Source organism: Aedes aegypti, chromosome 3, assembly GCF_002204515.2.
Source record: "Aedes aegypti strain LVP_AGWG chromosome 3, AaegL5.0 Primary Assembly, whole genome shotgun sequence".
Taxonomy (NCBI): domain Eukaryota; kingdom Metazoa; phylum Arthropoda; class Insecta; order Diptera; family Culicidae; genus Aedes; species Aedes aegypti.
In genome coordinates this window covers 296,084,906-296,104,726 of record NC_035109.1, presented here as the reverse complement: position 1 = coordinate 296,104,726, position 19,821 = coordinate 296,084,906, and the positions used below count along the sequence as shown (strand labels likewise).

The following is a 19,821-nucleotide window of genomic DNA, read 5'->3' as shown; positions in this document are numbered from 1 at the left end:
AATTTATCAATTTATATGAATGAATAGAGTGTGGTGGATGTTTGCTACTGTTTAGTACGAAAAAGGTTCAATGGAATACCTAACTCGCTTACAGTTGTGTTTTGTTTTTGTGAAAAATTGTAGGAAAAAATACTTAGAAAACACTTCATAATCATTTGGTATAGGAGTTTTCCGTCAACAAAATTGTAACATTAAGTTTGCCGGAATAGTTTTTGGTAATAACCTGATTAGACTATTTTATTTCGGGTACAAATCAACAACGGTTCGTGAGATTTGAGAAACAACTTCCATGCTACAACTTCCATTTATGCTGTCATAGTGATTTATCAAACTTAAATCACACTGTAAATTTATGATCACACTAGTTGTCCCTGAAAACTTATCACTGCCTTGAATGAAACAATGGCAAATGATTGGCAATGAAATTTTTGTCTTTTCTCAAAACACTCGTCATGCAGTGTGTCTAAGGACCATCTTTAATTTTTGAATTTCATTTTGAATAATTACCATAACGATGAGATTTTTGTTCTGAAGCTTTGAAAAAAGTAATAAAAGTTCAGTAAAAGTTCAGTGTATTAGTAGAAAACAAAATAATGAACTAATTTGCAAAATCTGATGATTCCTTTTTGGAAATATTTACTTGGCTTGATGTCGAAAAATATATATTGAACGATTTATAAGGGCGAATTGATTTTTTTCGAAGCAAAAGTGCATATTTCACCATAATTTTTGATTCGCATATTAATTTAGTATTGAATAACAGTTATCAATCAATAACAGTTATGCAATCAAAAATAAAGGCTTGTCAATGTTTGAACTTTTACATTTTTCATAGCCGACCATCCAATGCATTTCCACTACCAAATGTTCTCAGTATTTTGTTGTTTGTTGGACAAAGTATAATACATAATTATGTATACCTAAACCCATATGATACATAATGTTGACAACAAAAATATGTTGCACAAGCTCCACCTTCTGCGCTTTTCCAGTCATATATAAGTATGAATTCCAGTTTTTTCGCTATGAAACAGAACATTCTCATTAGTCATATTGAAGTCATTGTGATTTATATGAGACATGTTGTGTTACTTGGGGTGTTCCTAGAGGATCTCCCGAAGGAACTCTTAGAGGAATTCTTGACTTGAACTCCTGGAGGAATACCTAAAGAAACTTCTGGAGGAATACCTGAAGGATATTCTGGAGGAACTCTTGGAAGAATCCATGAAGGAACTCCTGGAAGAATTTCTAAAGAAACTCCTGGAAGAATTGACAAAAAAAAACTCCTGGAGGGATTCCTAAAGGAACGTCTGGACGAATTTTAAGAGTAACTCCTGGAAGATTTCCTAAAAAAAACTCCTAGAGGAATTTCTGAAGAACCTCAAGGAGGAATACATGAAGAATCTCCTAGATGAATTCCTGAAGAAATTTGTAGAGGAATTCCTTCTAGAGGAATTCCTTCTAGAGGAATTCCTTCTAGAGGAATTCCTTCTTCTTCAGGAAATCCACCACGAGTTCCTTCAGGAATTCCTCTAGGACTACTTTCATGAATTCTTCCAGGAGTTCTTTCAGGGATTTCTCTTGGAATTCCGCTAGAAGCTCCTTCAGCGATATCTCGATAAGTTCCTTCAAGGATTACTCCAGGAATTCAAAAAATAATTCCTCCATAGATGCTTCTAGGAATTCCTCCAAGAAATCTTCCAGGAGTTCCTCTACGAGTTCCTCCAGAGATTCCTCCAATAGTTTCTCGAATCCCCGACGAAATACCAGGAAGAACTCCTTAGGAATCTCTAGAGCCACGTTTCTCAACAGGAGGTCAGTGAGCATTTTTTTCGTGGTGTCCATGGTTGAGAAACAGTGCTCTAGAGGAATCTCTCGAAGAGTTCTGGGGGGAGCTCTTGCAGTAATTCCTGGGGGAATATTTAGGGATTCCTCCAGAAGCTTCTTCAGGAGTTCCTCCAGAAGTTCCTTCAGAAATTTCTCCAGAAGCTCTTGAGGATTTTTTTCCAGGAGTTTCTCCAGGAATTTCTCCAGGAGTTTCTGCAGGAATTCCTTCAGAAGTTCCTCATAGAATTCCTGCAGGAAGTTCTCAAGGAGTTCCTTGAGGAATTTGTCCAGGAGTTCCTTGAAGAATTCCTCCAGAAGTTCCTTCAGGAACTCCTTCAGAAATTATTTTTGGAATTTCTCCAGCGATTCCTTCAAAAGTTCCTTTAGTAATTTCCCATGGAAGTCCTACAGGAGTTACTTCAGAAATTCCTCCAAGAGTACTTTTGAGAATTCCTCCAGGAGCTCCTTAAGAAATTTTTTCAAGAAGTTTCTTCAGGAATTCCTCCAGGAGTTCCTTCACAAATTCCTTCAGGAATTTCTCCAGGAGTTTCTTCAGGAATTCCTCCAGAAGATCATTCAGGAAATTCTCCATGAGTTTCTTCAGGAATTCCACCAGGATTTTCTTCAGCAATTCTTCCAGGAATTCCTTCAGAAATTCCTTCACGAAAAGTCCTCCAGGAGTTTCTTGAAGAATTTCTCCAGGAGTTACTTTAGGAAGCCCTCCAGAAATTCCTTCAGGAATTCCTTCAGTGATTCCTTCAGTAATTCCTTCAAAAGTTTCTTCAGGAAATCTTCCAGGAGTTCCTCCACGAATTCTTCCAGGATTTCCTTCAGCAATTCCTCCTGGAGTTCCACCAGAAATTCTTCAAGGAGTTCCTTCACTAATTTTTTAGAAGTTTCTTCAGGGATTTCTTCAAGAATTTCATTCCTTCTTGAGTTTCTCCAGGAATTTCTCCAAAAGTTTCCATCAAGGATTCCTCCTCAATGAGATATTCGCTTCCTGGGGAATCCTGGAGTTCCTTAAGGGATTCCTTCTGGAGTTCCTCCAAGTATTCCTCAAAATATATTTCACCAGGAACACCTCGAAGAGTTCCTACATGGATTCCTTAAAGAGTTCTTCCAGGGATACTACTAGGAGTTCCTCCAGGATTCTCCCTAGGAATTCCATCAGAAGTTCCTGGAATTCCGGTAGGGAATCCACTTCTGGTGGAATCCCTGAAGAAAGAATTCTCGGAGGAATCCCCAGAGAAATTTTATAATCTTTTTTCGTTTTTCGTAGGATTCCTAAAAGAATTCCAGTAGCAATCCTTGAAGCAATCTTTGATGGAACTCTTGTTGAATTTCCGGCAGAAAATTCCGGAGGAATCCATAGAGAACATTCAAAAGAAATATCCCTGTAGATATTCCTTGATGGACTTCTAAAGAGATAATAATAGAATTTTCCATAAGGATTTCCTGAATTAACTTCCATTATAGATTCCTGATTTTTTTTTTTGAAGAAATTTCATAATGATTTAAAACAAAACTTTTAAAATGTAATAAATGTCATTGTTCAAGATATTTTGTTCAAATATTTCTTCAAGATCAAAGATTTTGACCAGAAATTCCCCTATGTATACCCTTACAATTATTCTGGGAATTCGACATGAACTTGTTCAAGTATTCCGCTCAGTATTCTATTTTAGTTGTGTCCTGGATTGCCACAAGAAATCGCTTATTGAATTAATTTGAGAGTATCTCCACTTCACTTGATATTTTTGAAGGCATTATCTTTCAATTCATACAAAAAAAAATCCATAACTGCATTATTTTTTTTTTCAGAATTGATACAACTGAACATTACATCATACAAACGTTCATAAATTATTCCAAGTATTCCTCCACAAGTTCATCTACTACAGGCTCTAAACCAAATATGACTGTACAAACACTCATAATCTCTTGGCTGCTGTCTAAAATGATTGTAAGGATGAAAAAAAACAGGAATGATTAAAGTGTTTTTCCCCAAATTTCTCCAGAAATTTTCTAAGGTTCCTAACAAAACTCAAATGGCATCTGCAGGATGAAATTTCATCATGGATCACTATAGTATGATGATAATAATAGTGTCAGCGTTGCTATACATTGTTCCATACATATGAGTGCAATTTATCCCGATATTTGTCTTTGCGCGGAGACGAACCAGCCACTGGCTGAAAGTCTTCTTAATAGAGATAAAAAAAAAGTCTTTGCGTTTTTACAAGAATTTTTCCCAAAATTCTTTCAGCAGTTCATTCAAAAACATTTTTAGAAAAAAAAAATCAATAATCACTCTAGGAATACTGCAAAATTTCTTCTAGTAGAAAAGTTTCCTCATGTTTTAAATATATGCCTCCCAATCTTCCTACAAGCATTCAATATAATATTTATGAGATAATCACTTCAGAAGTTACTTCAAAAATGTCATTAGAAGTTTCTCAGATTTTTTAAATAAATACTCGAAAAATTTATCAAATAATTAGTTACAAAATTAGGTAAGGATCAATAATTGTAAGAATGACTGGATCATCTTAGAGTATTATCACAGATAACATATGTTTATGCCAGAACAAAACTTTTCTGAAAACCTGTGTAAATATTCAAACAGAAACTACTTGCAATCACTAGCACCGCCACACAACGAATTGCGTCAATCAGTGGTGAATATCAGTATCTTGTAATATTTCATATTCACCACTGATATCGTCATGGGAACTCAGCGATGACAGCGTCACAACGATGTTGCTACTTATGTTGTCATTCAAAATGACCGTAAATTGTCTTACACAGTAGTGGTGGGATAATTTTTATGGCTTGCTGGTTTGGTCTGCCTATGTATCAGGTGTAAGCAGTCTGCCTATGTATCAGGTGTAAGGAAAGGCATGCTATAATGATGAAAGAATAAAAGCGTCGGGAAACGGTTTATTTCTGTCCGTCTCGGGTTCTAGCAAATGCTATGAACTGTGATAGATATATTAATAGTGGTAGATAGAAGCAAGTGAAGGATACAACTACAAAGTACGAGGAAAGGAACGGGCCTGGGATTGAACCCATGACCTTCTGCTTATGAAGCAGAAGCGGTAGTCATTAGACCACCAACCCCGTCAATTGAACGTGTGTAAACAGAAATATTGTCAAAACACAATATGTATATAGCACTATTTGTGTCCGGAAATATGAAAAAAATACTATTTTATGTTTTTCATGGGTAGCCCTCAAATTTTTACAAGTTTGTTTGAATACTTTTGGTTTCATTGAACTATAAACCATTCTCCTCCATAAGTGCATTTTGAACCATTTGGCCCTACTTCGGAAACCGTGAACAATAGGATGGAGAGAAGGATCCCTAACAGACGTCTTCGTACTTTCCCTTTGCAAGCAACGACGACGATGATACCTACGTACCTATCCGTTGTCGGATCACCGGAAATGCCCGGTTCTCCAGCATCTAATAACGTTCAATAATAATGCCAAAGAGTGAATTGGGAGGGGCGGGCGGAATTGGACAGATGATGGACATTGATTGAAGAAAACGATCTATTGTTACAAATCCGAAATGAATTGAAAATAAAGGAGAGTTTTGGATGGGATGATATTAATACTGTAGGGTTTATTTGATTGGAGGAAGAGGAAATTCCTGCTCGGAAAATTTGATCGGATTAGGCCGATGAATTTCGAATAGCGTTCTGGTTTGACGTTAGTCTTTGCCATTGTAATGAGAAGTTAATTTAATTGATTCGAATATTATGCAATGAGACTAGTTGACGGAATTGAAGCTTTTTCCACGCAAGCCTCTTGAGAATGTCAAATCGAACGAACCCAGACACCTTCAGCATGGCTTTGCTTTGTAGCCGTGGACTCCAACCACTCGGCTAAGGAAGACCCTTCAGAAATAGGAATGTATTTTCAAAGTATGGAAAAAACGAATTTTGGTTTTCAAAGGATCTCACTCAGCATCTCGTTCTAGAAAATGAAATATAAATCACACTAGAATCCGAAATGAAAGTCGTCGTTCGTTCCAGCTTGTACTCATTATAATGTTCACTGATTCATCGCAATTATGGCCAAGAATAACAATGAGACAAATCTAGATCATGGTTTCTTCTGCTGCGCTAGAAATCACTCCCCATTTTGCATGTTATGAATAGAATTATGATAAACGTACAATCTTCTTCTTCACCCGGTGGTAGCTCTGCTCATCCGCAATTTGTGAAATTTTCTCCCCTAATGAGTTCTTTCACTGAAGGTTTGTCGGTAGTATTCATGTCACCGTTATCCAAGCTGAATCTCGTCATCATCATCAACATGATGTCGGATGCTGCCATCAACGTCACCGCGTTCGAGATGCATTCGCTAAACAACTCCTCCTCCTCCTCCAACAGACCCTACACATTGACACACAGATGGCGCTCTATGGCACGGTTCGGATGACTTTCTGCAAAAGCAAAAATCAATACAAAACTTCTGTTTTTTTTTTCGCCTACTGGAAGCAGCTCAGAAGTATTGCATTTTGCATCCCCCACCCCTTCCTAACTCCCCAGAGTCGGTTTGATTCCACTCAAGCAAAAACCTCATAGAAAACCATTCACCATAGTACAGTACAAATACCGGTGGGCAATGTGTAAAACGATCCGACCGATTCACCCATTCGTTCTTTCGTGCCATTCGTTGAGAGCTTGGTGAGATTCGCTTTTAAATCGCAACGGTTGGTGGAATTCTCGGTAACTACCTAAGGCCTCACACACCACCGGAAATAGCAGACGAATGCTTGTTGCTCCGGTGGCATCGTCGCTCCACGTGCACAATACGAGAGGAAACCGGTCTCAACGGTACACTGAAGCTTCCATTTACGAAAATGGAATTCTCTCCGTCGAATTTCAATTTGTAGGAAATTTTGTAGATTGTTATCGAATAGACTATTATATTGTATAGTGCCCATCGTACTGTATTGTTTAGGGTACACAATTTTTTTCTGCCCTCGAAAGTTTTTAAAACTACTTAAAGAAAAAATAAGTATTCTTTCTGCTTTAAAAACAGTTCCTTTCAGTGTTAGTTTTTCTAACTTTCACTTATGGTTGCAACCACAAATAAAAGGAAGAACCTCTGAATTCACAACATCCTCCCAGAAAAGTTTGTTTTAAAACTGTCACTAAACAAAACAAAAACGGAATAGAGAACGTTTCTCTGATATGCGCGCTTCCTTCCAAGTGTCAAATGGTTAATGTTGATATTTGCATCAAAATGAGCAATCAGTTCGATGCTTTAGACAAATTTCCCAGACATCAAATCGAAGCAGCCTCTTACCTAGGCTTTTTATTTAAGTGAGAAAACAAAGTAGAAGCATTAGCCGTAGAACGCTAATGTCGCGACTGTTCGTGTGACCAACATCTAGTTTGCCACGCTCTGACAGCTTGAGTACCGGGTCTATAAGTGTCAAATCAATTTTTTCGACCAAAATAAAACATTCTCTACAACATGGCACTTGACAAGCGATCAAAAACTTCAACAGTAAGTAACAATAAAATAATTCTATTTTGTGATAACAGCGCCACTAGCGTTCTACTACTTATATTTCTATTGAAAACAAAGAGTGCCGTCAGAGTAGTCGTAGTCAGTTGTTCCGAATTTGGAGGACTTAGACAGGAGCTCTTGAACTCCATTATCAACGTTTCCTTTCAATTTACAAGGAAAGGTGACAGCTGCGTTTTATCGGAAACTCTTAAAGATCACCAACTTCAAACATCTTGAAGAGAAGAAGCAAAAAAAAATTTACTTGTGTCGAAAAAACATTTGTTCAAAGTCGTCTTGGAAGGTCTCTCTAGTGACTATAATTTACCTGAAGAGATCAAAATATGGAATAAATGATTTACTTGGATTTTCCCCAGTCCAAGTAATCATCATGAAAAAGACAACTCAATCTGGAATTCTTTGGAAAGTGCTTTCTCAAGAATTTTATTTAGTTCACTTTGACGAAAGTGATCTAAAAAATACTGAAGCATTAGAAATAGCAAGACCAACGTTCGATTTCCATGTGACATTGGAAAATTTCCGCAAATCTGGAGGAAATTTCCTGAACCCCACTCAGTGCCGTCGGTGCCAAAAGTGGGGTCATCGTACAAAACATTGTCGCATGGAGGCTAAATGCATGATTTGCGTAGGTTGTTCTCACGCTAAGGACGTCTGTCCTGTAAAGATTTGTATATACAAATTGCGGGAGCAACCATAAGTCTAACTTTTGGAAATGCCCTTCACGCAAACGAATCGTTGAGGCTTGCACTAGGCAGATGTGCAGCAACGTTTTTCGTAGCCGGAATTTATTTGGCAGAATCTCCAACAATTCTCATTTATAAGTTAACGATCGTTTGGTTTCTTATCAAACCCATCAAATAAATTATAATCATCTCTACTCGTGACCATTTGAATTGTTTCAATTCAAATGGACATATATGCTCATGTCCCGCAGGTAATTTCTGTTTCGCCTCTTCACCGACGGAAAATACCTACAAAAATCATTAGAAAAGAAGTACAAGTTGATGTTAAATTTAATAATAAAATCGTTATTGGGTTACGTTTCTTCTAATGGACATTGGCGTAGCTATGTTTATTTTTTTCCTGGATGGGGCGTAAGGGAACGTTGGAAAATTATTTTTTTACTGAAGTAATGTCGGTTGTAATAATCAAGACACAAAATTACATATTTTGTTGAATGTGCTTTTGTCTCATATGACGGATTCCATGTCAAATCGATCAGTCACAAAACAATCAAGAAAAACTTTTGAAAATGGCTGTTTATTGCAACAAAAAATATTTACATAATAAAATAGGCCATTTTTATTAGTTATTCGCGGTTCTCCATTGAGAACAATACGTTTTTGAAAGTAAAGGCAATATTTCTCTCCACATACTTATTTTTCTTGATGGAGTATCTCAAAAAACGAATAAAAATGGCCAATCTTATTAATTTATATTTTTTTGCATTAAACTAGATATAATTCGAAAATGGCTAATTGTAGAGAAGTGATCCATATAATCACTATGATTCAGAATAATTTCAAGATTCTGATTGTATCATCCGAACGTAATTATTTTGACAAAACAAAAACAAAATTTTGAAAATCGACCAAAATTGTTCTTAGAAAAACATTAAAAAATCATTCATCACAAAACATTGTCACAAATATCTGTTTACTAGCAAGATTATATGGTGAAAACTTGAAAAATATTAAAAATGGGGTTTTTGTGTAATTTAAAAATTAAATTTCATTATTGAATTTTTAATGACAAAACACATATAATATTTTTTCAGTGTATATTTTTTTTCATGTTGTCCAAACGATGCACTCTAACTTCTCCATAGACCATTTTGCTCTAAACTCAACAGTTTCGGAACTAGAGTTTTTCAAATAAATTGTATGAAAAAATGAATAGACCATTTTCAAAAGATAATCTTGACTCAAAGTGATCAATTTTGCTATGGAAAACCACCACCATACCAAAAACATACGCAAAATTTAACCATAATCGAAGATTATCGGGAACGATTTATATTTTATTTTTTTCGACTCATTCTGGATGGAATTCATCTGGCAGTACATTTGTAACTTTAAATTTTACTGCGGAAAATATTCATTCTTTGTTTAATCCAGTAAAAAATCTTCAAAAATTCTTCCAAAAAATCTAACGAGGAATATCCCTTGTGATTCTTTAATAAACTTTTCTGATACTCAACTATAGAGCGGTTCCATTTGTATTCGAATGTCGGTTTACTTTTGTATATTTTGATTTGGATGAAATTTTGCACATGCTTTTTTTATGCCCAAAAATGACTTTTTGCATCATCGGCTCGCCATTTTGACTCTAGCATTACTTTTGAGAAGAACCTAAGAAAAAAATCCTTAATAATTTTCAAAAAATTATAACTTAGAAACGGTTTGTCCGATCAGTTTGGTGCCTTCCGCAAAGTTTTAGGTTATTGTTGGGACTATCTGGAAAAAATATACACTGTAAAAAAAATGTTGTAATTTTTTTATATATCGAAAATAAAGCTTAAAAATCAATTTTCTCAAAAATCGTATTTATGATTTTTTTATTTTTTTATGTGTTAAAGTAGACAAAAAATGAAGTCTTTTGCACAGTGGGTCAAGATGGAGAAATCATGGCCAAAAAATTATGATTTTTTGAAAATTGGTGAATTTTTGAAAATGGTCAAAATAAACTTTTTAAATATTTTTAAACTCAATTTTATGAAAGTACGCAAAATTTACAACAAAAAAGGTATTCAGAAAAATCAGGCAAACTTTTACCGTTTTAAAGATACAGTGATTTTAATACAAAATTATGATATAATTTTCAATTTTCGGTCATTATAATATAACTTAGAAACGGTTTGTCCGATCAGTTTGGAGTCTTCCGCAAAGTTTTAGGTTATTGTTGGGACTATCTGTTAAAAAAATATACACTGTCAAAAAAAATGTTGTAATTTTTTATATATCGAAAATAAAGCTTAAAAATCAATTTTCTCAAAAATCGTATTTCTGATTTTTATTTTTTTAAATGTTAAAGTAGACAAAAAATGAAGTCTTTTGCACAGTGGGTCAAGATGGAGAAATCATGGACAAAAAAGTTATGATTTTTTAAAAAAAGGTTGATTTTTCATATGGTCTAAATAAACTTTTTGAATGCTTTTCGACCCGATTTTATGAAAGTACGCAAAATTTTCAACAAAAAAGGTATATGAGAAAATTTTGCTAATTGCTACCGAAGCATTTGAAAAGTTTATTATGACTATTTTCAACAAATTCACCTTTTTTTTTTTTAAATCATAACTTTTTTGTCCATGATTTCTCCATTTTGACCCATTGTGCAAAAGACTTCATTTTTTGTCTACTTTACAATATAAAAAAAAATAAAAATCATAAATACGATTTTTGAGAAAATTGATTTTTAAGCTTTATTTTCGATATATAAAAAATTACAGCATATTTTTTTTACAGTGTATATTTTTTTTCCAGATAGTCCCAATAATAACCTAAAACTTTGCGGAAAGCACCAAACTGATCGGACAAGCCGTTTCTAAGTTATAATTTTTTGAAAATTATTAAGGATTTGTTTTCTTAGGCCCTTCTCAAAAGTAAGGCTAGAGTCAAAATGGCGAGCCGATGATGCAAAAAGGCATTTTTGGGCATAAAGAAAGCATGTGCAAAATTTCATCCAAATCAAAAAATATAAAAATGAAATTTGGGAAAAAAGTCGTCATTTTCTGTGGAACCGCTCTATAATCTTTCTTTTCTCTGAGAATTCCCACGAGAATTTCTTCATGAAATATGTCCGTACTTTTTCAGTGCTTTCTCCTTTATCATTGTTTTTGGAGTCCCTGCTACAAAAAAAACCGGGTCAGTAGTTTTTTTTCTCTTTTTTTTGTTTTTGTGACTTGCATCTCATCTGGTTCATCTCATAAATTAGTAGTTGATATTCAACGGATATTTCCTAAAGTTTCCTTGGGCCTTCAAATTTTATCGAATAATCCTTATCAAATTGTTTTAAAATCCTTGAAGAATTCCGCCAGAGAATGCTTCAGATTTTTTTTTGAACATTTCTCCGGGAAGATGCTCTAGGTAGGGAACCGGATCTTATTCTTGGCACTTTTGATTCACTTCGGCATTGTTTTTTTTTTTTGAAAGCTACCGAAAATTAGGCCGGTTAAAAACTCCCCATGTCTAAGTGAATCTTGGATGTGTCCAAGTTGCTCTGCACCCTATTAATTCCAATTGTAAAATTAATAAAAAATTAATTGTTCATTAATAATCTGTTATCAATTTTCTGGAATTCCAAAAAAAAAATAGTACAAGAAATTTTAGGATGAAACTCCTAAAATTATCTTTAAGATTACCAAGCAAGGACTCGTTCCACAAATTCTTCAGAGAGTTGTTTTCCAACATTGCCTTAGAGGTTTTCCCTTGAATTTCTCGGAAGTGCTCAAAGGATTATTAGAGAAATTTACCGCAAAAAATATACAAGACTGCTTGCAAAAACATTAAATGATTCTTCCAGGTGTTAATTGAAAGATTCCTTCTGACATTCCACAAGATTTTCATTAGCAATTGAACAAAATTCGATTAAAACAATGTTCTTAGCGATTTTCCAGAGCATTTTTTGCAAATCTATCTGCATTTTTTTCTACAAAGAATCCTTCAAGTGCTTCTTGAGATTTCTTCATGAATCAATTTGATACTTCTCCCCATATTCCTTCAAAACTCTCTCGACTATAATAGTTAAATATATCTTCATATATGCATGAATATGTTTTTTTTTAATTCACGCTTTCCTATGAAGCTTCTAGCGAAATACGTTCAACTATTACAAAAGAATCAATTATCACATCCAATTTATATCAGATTTCAAGAGTAACATATCCAACAAAGTTTTTGAAGAACTCCTAAAGAAATTTGTAGGACTTTCGGCTTAAACTGAATTTAGAAAAATATACTGAATCTATGAACCTTCAAATATTCACTGAAGAAAATATGAAACTTTTTGAAGAAATACTTCACAGAAAAGTTTAAGCAGGATTCGGAGATTAAGCTGCAAACATTTAATTCCTTTCTCTTGGTCTGTTAAAATGGACAATAATTGGCGTTGGAACAAATGATTTTTTTTCTGAAGCTATTTGATGCTAACAGCGCCAAATGTTCATGGTAGTATTGCAAACAAATTGATGAATAAACCATTTTTTCCTACTTGCGGATATTCCAAACAAACAAACAACCATATTATTTTAAACGATTGTGGTAGAACTTAAGCAGTTTGATGCGAAAATATTAGATTTTTTAAATGACATTACCAAATATGTCTAATGATAAGTAAATGTGAAATTTCACTGAATGAGTCTCATGGGTCCTCTCATGGCGTAGTGGTAACGCGCCCCAACTAGAGATCGGGGAGTAGTGAGTTCGATTCTCACTGAGAAGACGTGTAACTTTTTCGCAAATCTTCACATCAATTTGTCCATCTAATCAAATTGCAAATTATATGTAATGTTTAGCTTTCCGGTAGTTGTTAAGCTTTTGATATTCAAACAAATTTTCAGGCCAGCTATGTTGTATGCTGTACCAATATGGACTAGCTGTTGTAATACCAGGAAGAAAGCTCTGCAGAGAATTCAAAATAAAATTTAGAAAATGATTCTGAAGTTTGCTCTATGGTATAGTACCTAAGAGATACATAGAATATCCAATGTTGAAATATTGGAACAAATGTCAAATAAAATAATAAATAATTTCAGGCAAAAATCGTTGCAATCTTCTATTGCCACGATAAATTCTATATATACTTATTCAGGTTAAGTTCATTGATCCATATTCACAAAACTCCTCCAAACCTCAGATCAGTTACGACCTCAGATACGAAGGCCTTATATCGAAGAAGATAATGGCTTACAATCATTGAACTCGAAACTTTATAGGACATATTTGTTTGAGCCTATTTATGCTACGTAGCCTCAAATGCATACCAATTCCATTTATGCAATATTACGTAATTGTTATTTTACGAAAATATAACTTATGTAAATGGATTTCTTGGTGTACAAGCATTTGTCCCCATCTCCTCTAATCCGCCCATTCAGTCAGTCGGCAGTCGCAGATCCTTTCCCGGGTGTATGATTCCATTGTATGCATTTCGAATTTACTGCATTCGGTGCCGTCGCTTATTCAAGCAGTTTGCCGAGGGTTGAGATAGTGGCGTTCGGCGAAATGGATTCTAGCTCTAGAGCACACCGAATGGGATGAAGTTATGATTTATACGGAGAGGAGACCGACGGCGCGCAAATTGATGAAGTCCGCAGAGGTGGAAATTTGCGATGTGCATGCCTTCTACTTCTCCGTTTCAAGGATAGACATGTTTATTCAGGTGCGATTGTCATCGAGGAAAACTGCTGCTTACTGTGGGTACACATGATGCACTGGAAGATTTATGCAACAATAATGACAATGGCCTTGTGTTTTCTGCTTTCCATTTGTAGCATCGAGTTTTGGCGTGGAATGTGTTATTTGTGAAAGCTCGTTACTTCATGGAATTCTAAATAAAGCTTTTGTGGGAAAAGTAGCTTTTCGCTAAAAGTGACACAATTGGTGAGAGAGATATTGTTTCATAGTTTCTAGATGATTTCTAGTACAAGAAGTTAAAAAAAAAAACAATCTATGATGAGAACAAATTTTTGTATTTTTTCCAATACCATACAATACAAAACAAGATTTTGAAACTATTGAGAACCAGAGCTAGAGGTCCAAAACTCTGATAGAAGTGGATGGTTGTGGTGACAAAAGTAGAGCGGATAGATTTTACGGCACCAGACCCGGCAACGAATAAAGGACAATTATTGGGAAGTCGGATCTTGGAACGTGAGAACTTTGAATAAACTCATGCATATCGGGCTTCTGGCCCGTGAAATACCGAATGTCGACGTGAACGTCCAGGAAATACGCTAGTCGAAAACCGGAGAATGTGAAATCCGAGCGGTGAATTGATCGCTGAACAGTAGATGAGGCCTTGATTCCCCTGAAGAGGGAGATAGCGACGATAGCCCTTACCATTTAATCCACCGAAACGAAGTACATGGTTGCATGTAGAGATAGACTCTAGAGGTTTTGGTGTTGAAGTCGGGTTTGAAGTTGTGGAAGAATTTGTATAGCTTGGAACACTTATGGCAGGTGACAAATTAAATTATTATTTAATTAAATAAAATAATTATGGTCTCACAGAAAGATGCAATATCAGAAGAAATGGCTTCAAACGAAAACGATTGGTCAAAAACTTATCGCTTAGAGCTCTTGTTACGTGTCCCAATTTGTAGTCAACCTTAGTCAGAATTGAGTCACGTGCATACAGTTCATTTGTTTGTCCCAATTTGTTACATCTCTCTCCTACATGTCGTGCAGAGCGATTGGGTAGAACTCTCAGGGTAGAACATGATTTGATGCTATGAAGTGAAATATGCTGTGATCAATTTCACTCGTTGTGTATGATAAACACACAATTGTTTGGAAGCCTGTGTACACAAACATTACTCAGAAGCAAGGATTTTTATTGCTGGTTAAGATTATACTCGTGCTAGTTCCATTCAAGCACCTCAACCACGAAAATGATAGCGCTTATGAGCATGAGCATGAGCATATATGACCGTACAATTCGTAGTTGCTACTCCGTGATTGACTAGAGCAATCGAAGTTGCACAGGGAATTAATGAATGGGGCTTGGGATTAGCTTACCATTCTTCAATGTGCACAAATCGAGAGCTCAAATTTTAAAAGTCAATAACGGCGCCGGCCACGTCCTTACGGTCATCGGGGAAGGGAAGGAATGTTAGCTAGACAACCGTTGTTACTAGAGACCGAAGAATCTTCTGCATCTCCACAGTTGTCATGGAAAGGATATTGAGTTAGTGGGATAAGGTAAAGATCTGGGAGTCACCAGCGGTTGGTGATGCGATCCATGATACAATCACGCCTAACCCGTTTAACGCCTATAAAGTGTTCATCGCTCACTCTCGCAAAAGCAAGCGATATGATCTACAGATCAAACACTACTGACCCTATCCGCGAATCACGCCACTATTTATACATGCCACGCGAGCGACGCGCAACACGATTGATCCTGCTCACATCACCCGCCCCCACCGGAGCAAGCAACGCGAGCAAAGGATCAAACACTACTGACCCTATCCGCGAATCACGCCACTATTTATACATGCCACGCGAGCGACGCGCAACACGATTGATCCTGCTCACATCACCCGCCCCCACAGGAGCAAGTAACGCGAGCAAAGGATCAAACACTACTGACCCTATCCGCGAATCACGCCACTATTTATACATGCCACGCGAGCGACGCGCAACACGATTGATCCTGCTCACATCACCCGCCCCCACAGGAGCAAGTAACGCGAGCAAAGGATCAAACACTACTGACCCTATCCGCGAATCACGCCACTATTTACCCGAGGAGGAACAAATAACTCTCCAATAACTTATGCATACCATTTTTTGGTATCATACCAAAATTAGGTATTGTTCAGTTGTCAATACCTCAATTTGGTATTATAATGGTATTGAAAAAAATCTTTAAAACAATTAAAAATACTTCATTGAGGTATTGAACAGCTATTGAGGTCTGCTGGAGGTATTGAACTACAATTGAAAAATTTCATTTTTATATGAAAATCCATCAAGTATTATTGAGGTATTACAATACCTGATCTAGTTATCAGTTTGGTGTTCGTAGAATATGCTTGAGATATTATTTGAGGTATTTTACCTCTTATGCAGGGCTAATTCATACCTCATTCAGGTATGTAGTATTGGAAATTATCTGGTATGGAATACCTCAATTTGGTATTCAGTAGTTATTTTCTTCTGCTCGGGTATACATGCCACGCGAGCGACGCGCAACACGATTGATCCTGCTCACATCACCCGCCCCCACCGGAGCAAGCAACGCGAGCAAAGGATCAAACACTACTGACCCTATCCGCGAATCACGCCACTATTTATACATGCCACGCGAGCGACGCGCAACACGATTGATCCTGCTCACATCACCCGCCCCCACAGGAGCAAGTAACGCGAGCAAAGGATCAAACACTACTCCACGAAAATGATAGCGCTTATGTAAGCTTTTGTCTCACGGAAATGCAATAATAGGATCCTAATCATTCTCTGAAAATCTCTTAACGCTAATCCAGGATGTTACTTGTCTCCAGCTTCATCTTCAATTGTATTTGATAAAAACCAACTTATAAGTACAAGAATTTCCTCTTCGGCTGAGTCCTGCTCAAATGTCCATTGCGTTAAATGATGACACCCAATGGGAACTTAATCGAGTGTGATCCAAAATTCAAACCTCCAAACGTCTGACTAAGTACCGGATTAAATGCCCCGATGTTTCACCTCGACGATTCTAATGGCAGTCTGCTTTGGAGATGCCTCAGGGGATGCGAAAAGCGTGAGATAGCGACTATCACTCCCCTCGCACCGTAGTGAAAATGATTAGCACTTTTCCTGAGTCATTTCACGTTCTACTGGAAAGGGGGAGTAGGCTCAGAGCGTCCACTACGCACGACTTCCCGATCAGAGTGACATATCAAGATTACAACACAATTTTATCAACACCAGTCAAAAATAACAGAAGTTGAATAAATTTTGTAATTACGATGGCTTTATCCTTAACTTGTTATAAGTCTTTCAACAGATTTATATCAAAATTTGCTATATTTTTGAAATTTATTATTTTTTGTTGTTATTAAAGTACATAATTTGTATTTATTTTGTAATTTTGAATGACCCTTGAAACCCGCAACTTTGCTATAATGATAATCGTTAGCTACATTCTTGTTTTATTTGGTGGAGACTTTTATTATCTAAACTACTTAATATACCCATTTTATTCACTTTCTGTTATATATTTTTTTTCTAGTCGGGCATTGGTCCGTTGCTGATAAACTTGATTGATTGAGTGCGGGGACAAACACAAAATTTGCTGATTATATTTACCCAAAAGCTTTGGTGTAGGTTTGGTCGCGTCGGGGGGCTCATTTCGATACGGGCGTTAGTTCCAAAGCAAAGCTGCGGTTTGTGGTAGAAGGGACTTGTGGTTTTTAGATTGGTATCGGTGCCTTAATCAATTATGGATGAACGTCAAATAATGCAGCGTCAGCAAGGTGGACGATAAGATCTGTCTAAGGATACCATTGAAGTATGGTTTAGATTACAGTCAATAATAGCACGAATGTTTGGGGAACCTCTCATCGATGATTTTTTTTCGAGTGCAAATTTATTCGTTTTATTAGCGTAAGAAGTTATTATTTAGTTTATTAATCAAACGTGAAATTGTTTCCTAGATTTTAAGAAGTTAATTTAAAAACTATTATGGGCATGAATTGCATTAATGATTCATCAATATGTTACTAATCACGACCTATATTCCGAGAAGTTATTGGATGATGATGAGCACCCGTTCAACTCAACAATTTATCCAATCTAATATCATCAGCCATATAGATCAATTGTATGCTTAACATACTTAAAAAAACATAACTTCTTGAAATAATAGAAAAAAATACCTAACAACTACACTTCAGAATGCAAAACCTCGTTTAAGAAACTGATTCAATTCATAAACCTCAATATATTTCGTAAATAGAGCTTACATTTTATAGTTTTTCACCAGAATCAAACATTTCAAATATATTTCACGAGCAATCGAAAATACGTGTCGACGAAAAAATACTTATCCAAACAAAACTATCGCACATTTTCCACCTGAGTCAATTTCGTGCATCGTCGCCCATGCATAAAAAAATCATTTAATCCGCCCCATCTGCCAGTGACACTTTTCAAAAACAAATTTCCATCTCTCTCTCTGTTTACTTCCAGATCAATCGCGTCGACAAACTGACCGCGCTTTTTCGTTGGGACACCTGAACCTTTCTGACGGGAGGCGATATGGACCGCAATGAAAATTTCATTACCATCGTCACACATACTCACACTAGCAGCGGCGAGGTCTGCCTTTCGCAATCAGCGTTATAAAATAGGGACGAGAAAAAAAAGTCCTACTAAAAATTACACGTGAGCGCGGGCGTTGCAAAATCAATTAGTGCAAAATAACGGTGAATTTTATAGTGCTGAAGCATCGAATGAGATTCGGAGGTGGGGTGGAAATAAAAACGCGCCCGATGAAAAACAAACTGTGATGGGTGAAAAACAACAACCGATGCAGATCATCGAAACGACGAAGAAGAAGAGGAAGACGAGCACCGACCAGAGCGGCGCAGTTTTATGGCCACCATCAACATGGAAAACGGTTGACACATGCGAACGGTTTGTCAGCCATCGGAACTTTGGGTAAAAACGGAAAAAAGGATTGAGTCCGGAGAAGGGGTGGCTAATTCGAAAGGAATCGCGTGCTGTCAGGTCCGAACTCATCTTCATAAATGAAATTTTGGGCTAGCTTGTAATCTCGAAGTCAACACTATAACTTGTTTTTATGTCACAATTGACTACCTATCTCGGGCATGGGATTCGATCTCAGGTCCTCGGCGTGAGAGGCGTGTGTCCTTACCACTACACCAGGTCGGTCCACGGGCACTACACTTAATGTTGCAATTGTTTTTGACATCCAATCTCCTATTGTTTTATTTTTCTAATGTTTGATTAATTCTTTAAAGCCTTGCTGTTAGAAAAAATGATTGCTTTGATTCCTGGTAATATTCCAACATACATTTATTATTTTACAAACCATTGGCTCGAAAAATAATTATTTCTATTATAAATTCTCCCTTCTTTTCCTTAATAGCAAAGTACTAGGAAACAGATCAACAATAAGATTTCTTCAACTGCCGTTATACGCATAATTGTCCCATGTTCCAAAATATGCAATTGAGAAAAACGCGTTTAAAGATTTTAACACATTTAGGCCTCGTATTGACCAGGTGTGTGGTAAATTAAATTAAAATCTTAACAATTGTGCAAAGAATAGCGTGTTTATTAGAGTCAAGAATTTGTATTATGGCAATGAAGTTAATTTAGCTACAAAATTCAAAGTGGGACTCTTATGCCTAGAAATACGGGGTTTTTGGTGAATTTCTACGCATAACAGTCCCACTGATAGTGATGACCAAATATTTGCTAAGCATTATCAAGTGACATGTGCCAAACGGAGCCACGTGTGGAAAAGTGAAGAAATACGATTTTATAGTTCGAGATGAAAAACAAAGTTTTCTGTATGTGTGATAATGAGAAAATGTATGAGTTAGTGATAGAAAGAGTAGATGAGTAAGTTAGAGAGTTTATAAGATGTAAATAATTCCTATATCTACTCCTCTAGCTGCAGGCTTGACAGAAACTCATCTGCGAATTCAAGGTTATGCTACGGAGTAAATATTTAACTCAAAGTTCACGACACAAATCTTTACACGATTTG

General features: G+C 36.2%; 1 protein-coding gene across 1 annotated transcript in view; it reads left to right on the top strand.

The window, feature by feature from the left end:
- The first annotated feature begins 18,276 nt into the window (after positions 1-18,276).
- Positions 18,277-19,821, top strand: part of LOC23687692 (5-hydroxytryptamine receptor) — a 206,583-nt gene continuing 205,038 nt past the window's right edge. Inside the window, exon 1 of the mRNA XM_021848923.1 lies at positions 18,277-18,743. The gene's annotated coding sequence lies outside the window, so the exon portion shown is untranslated. The remainder of the gene's footprint in view (positions 18,744-19,821) is intronic.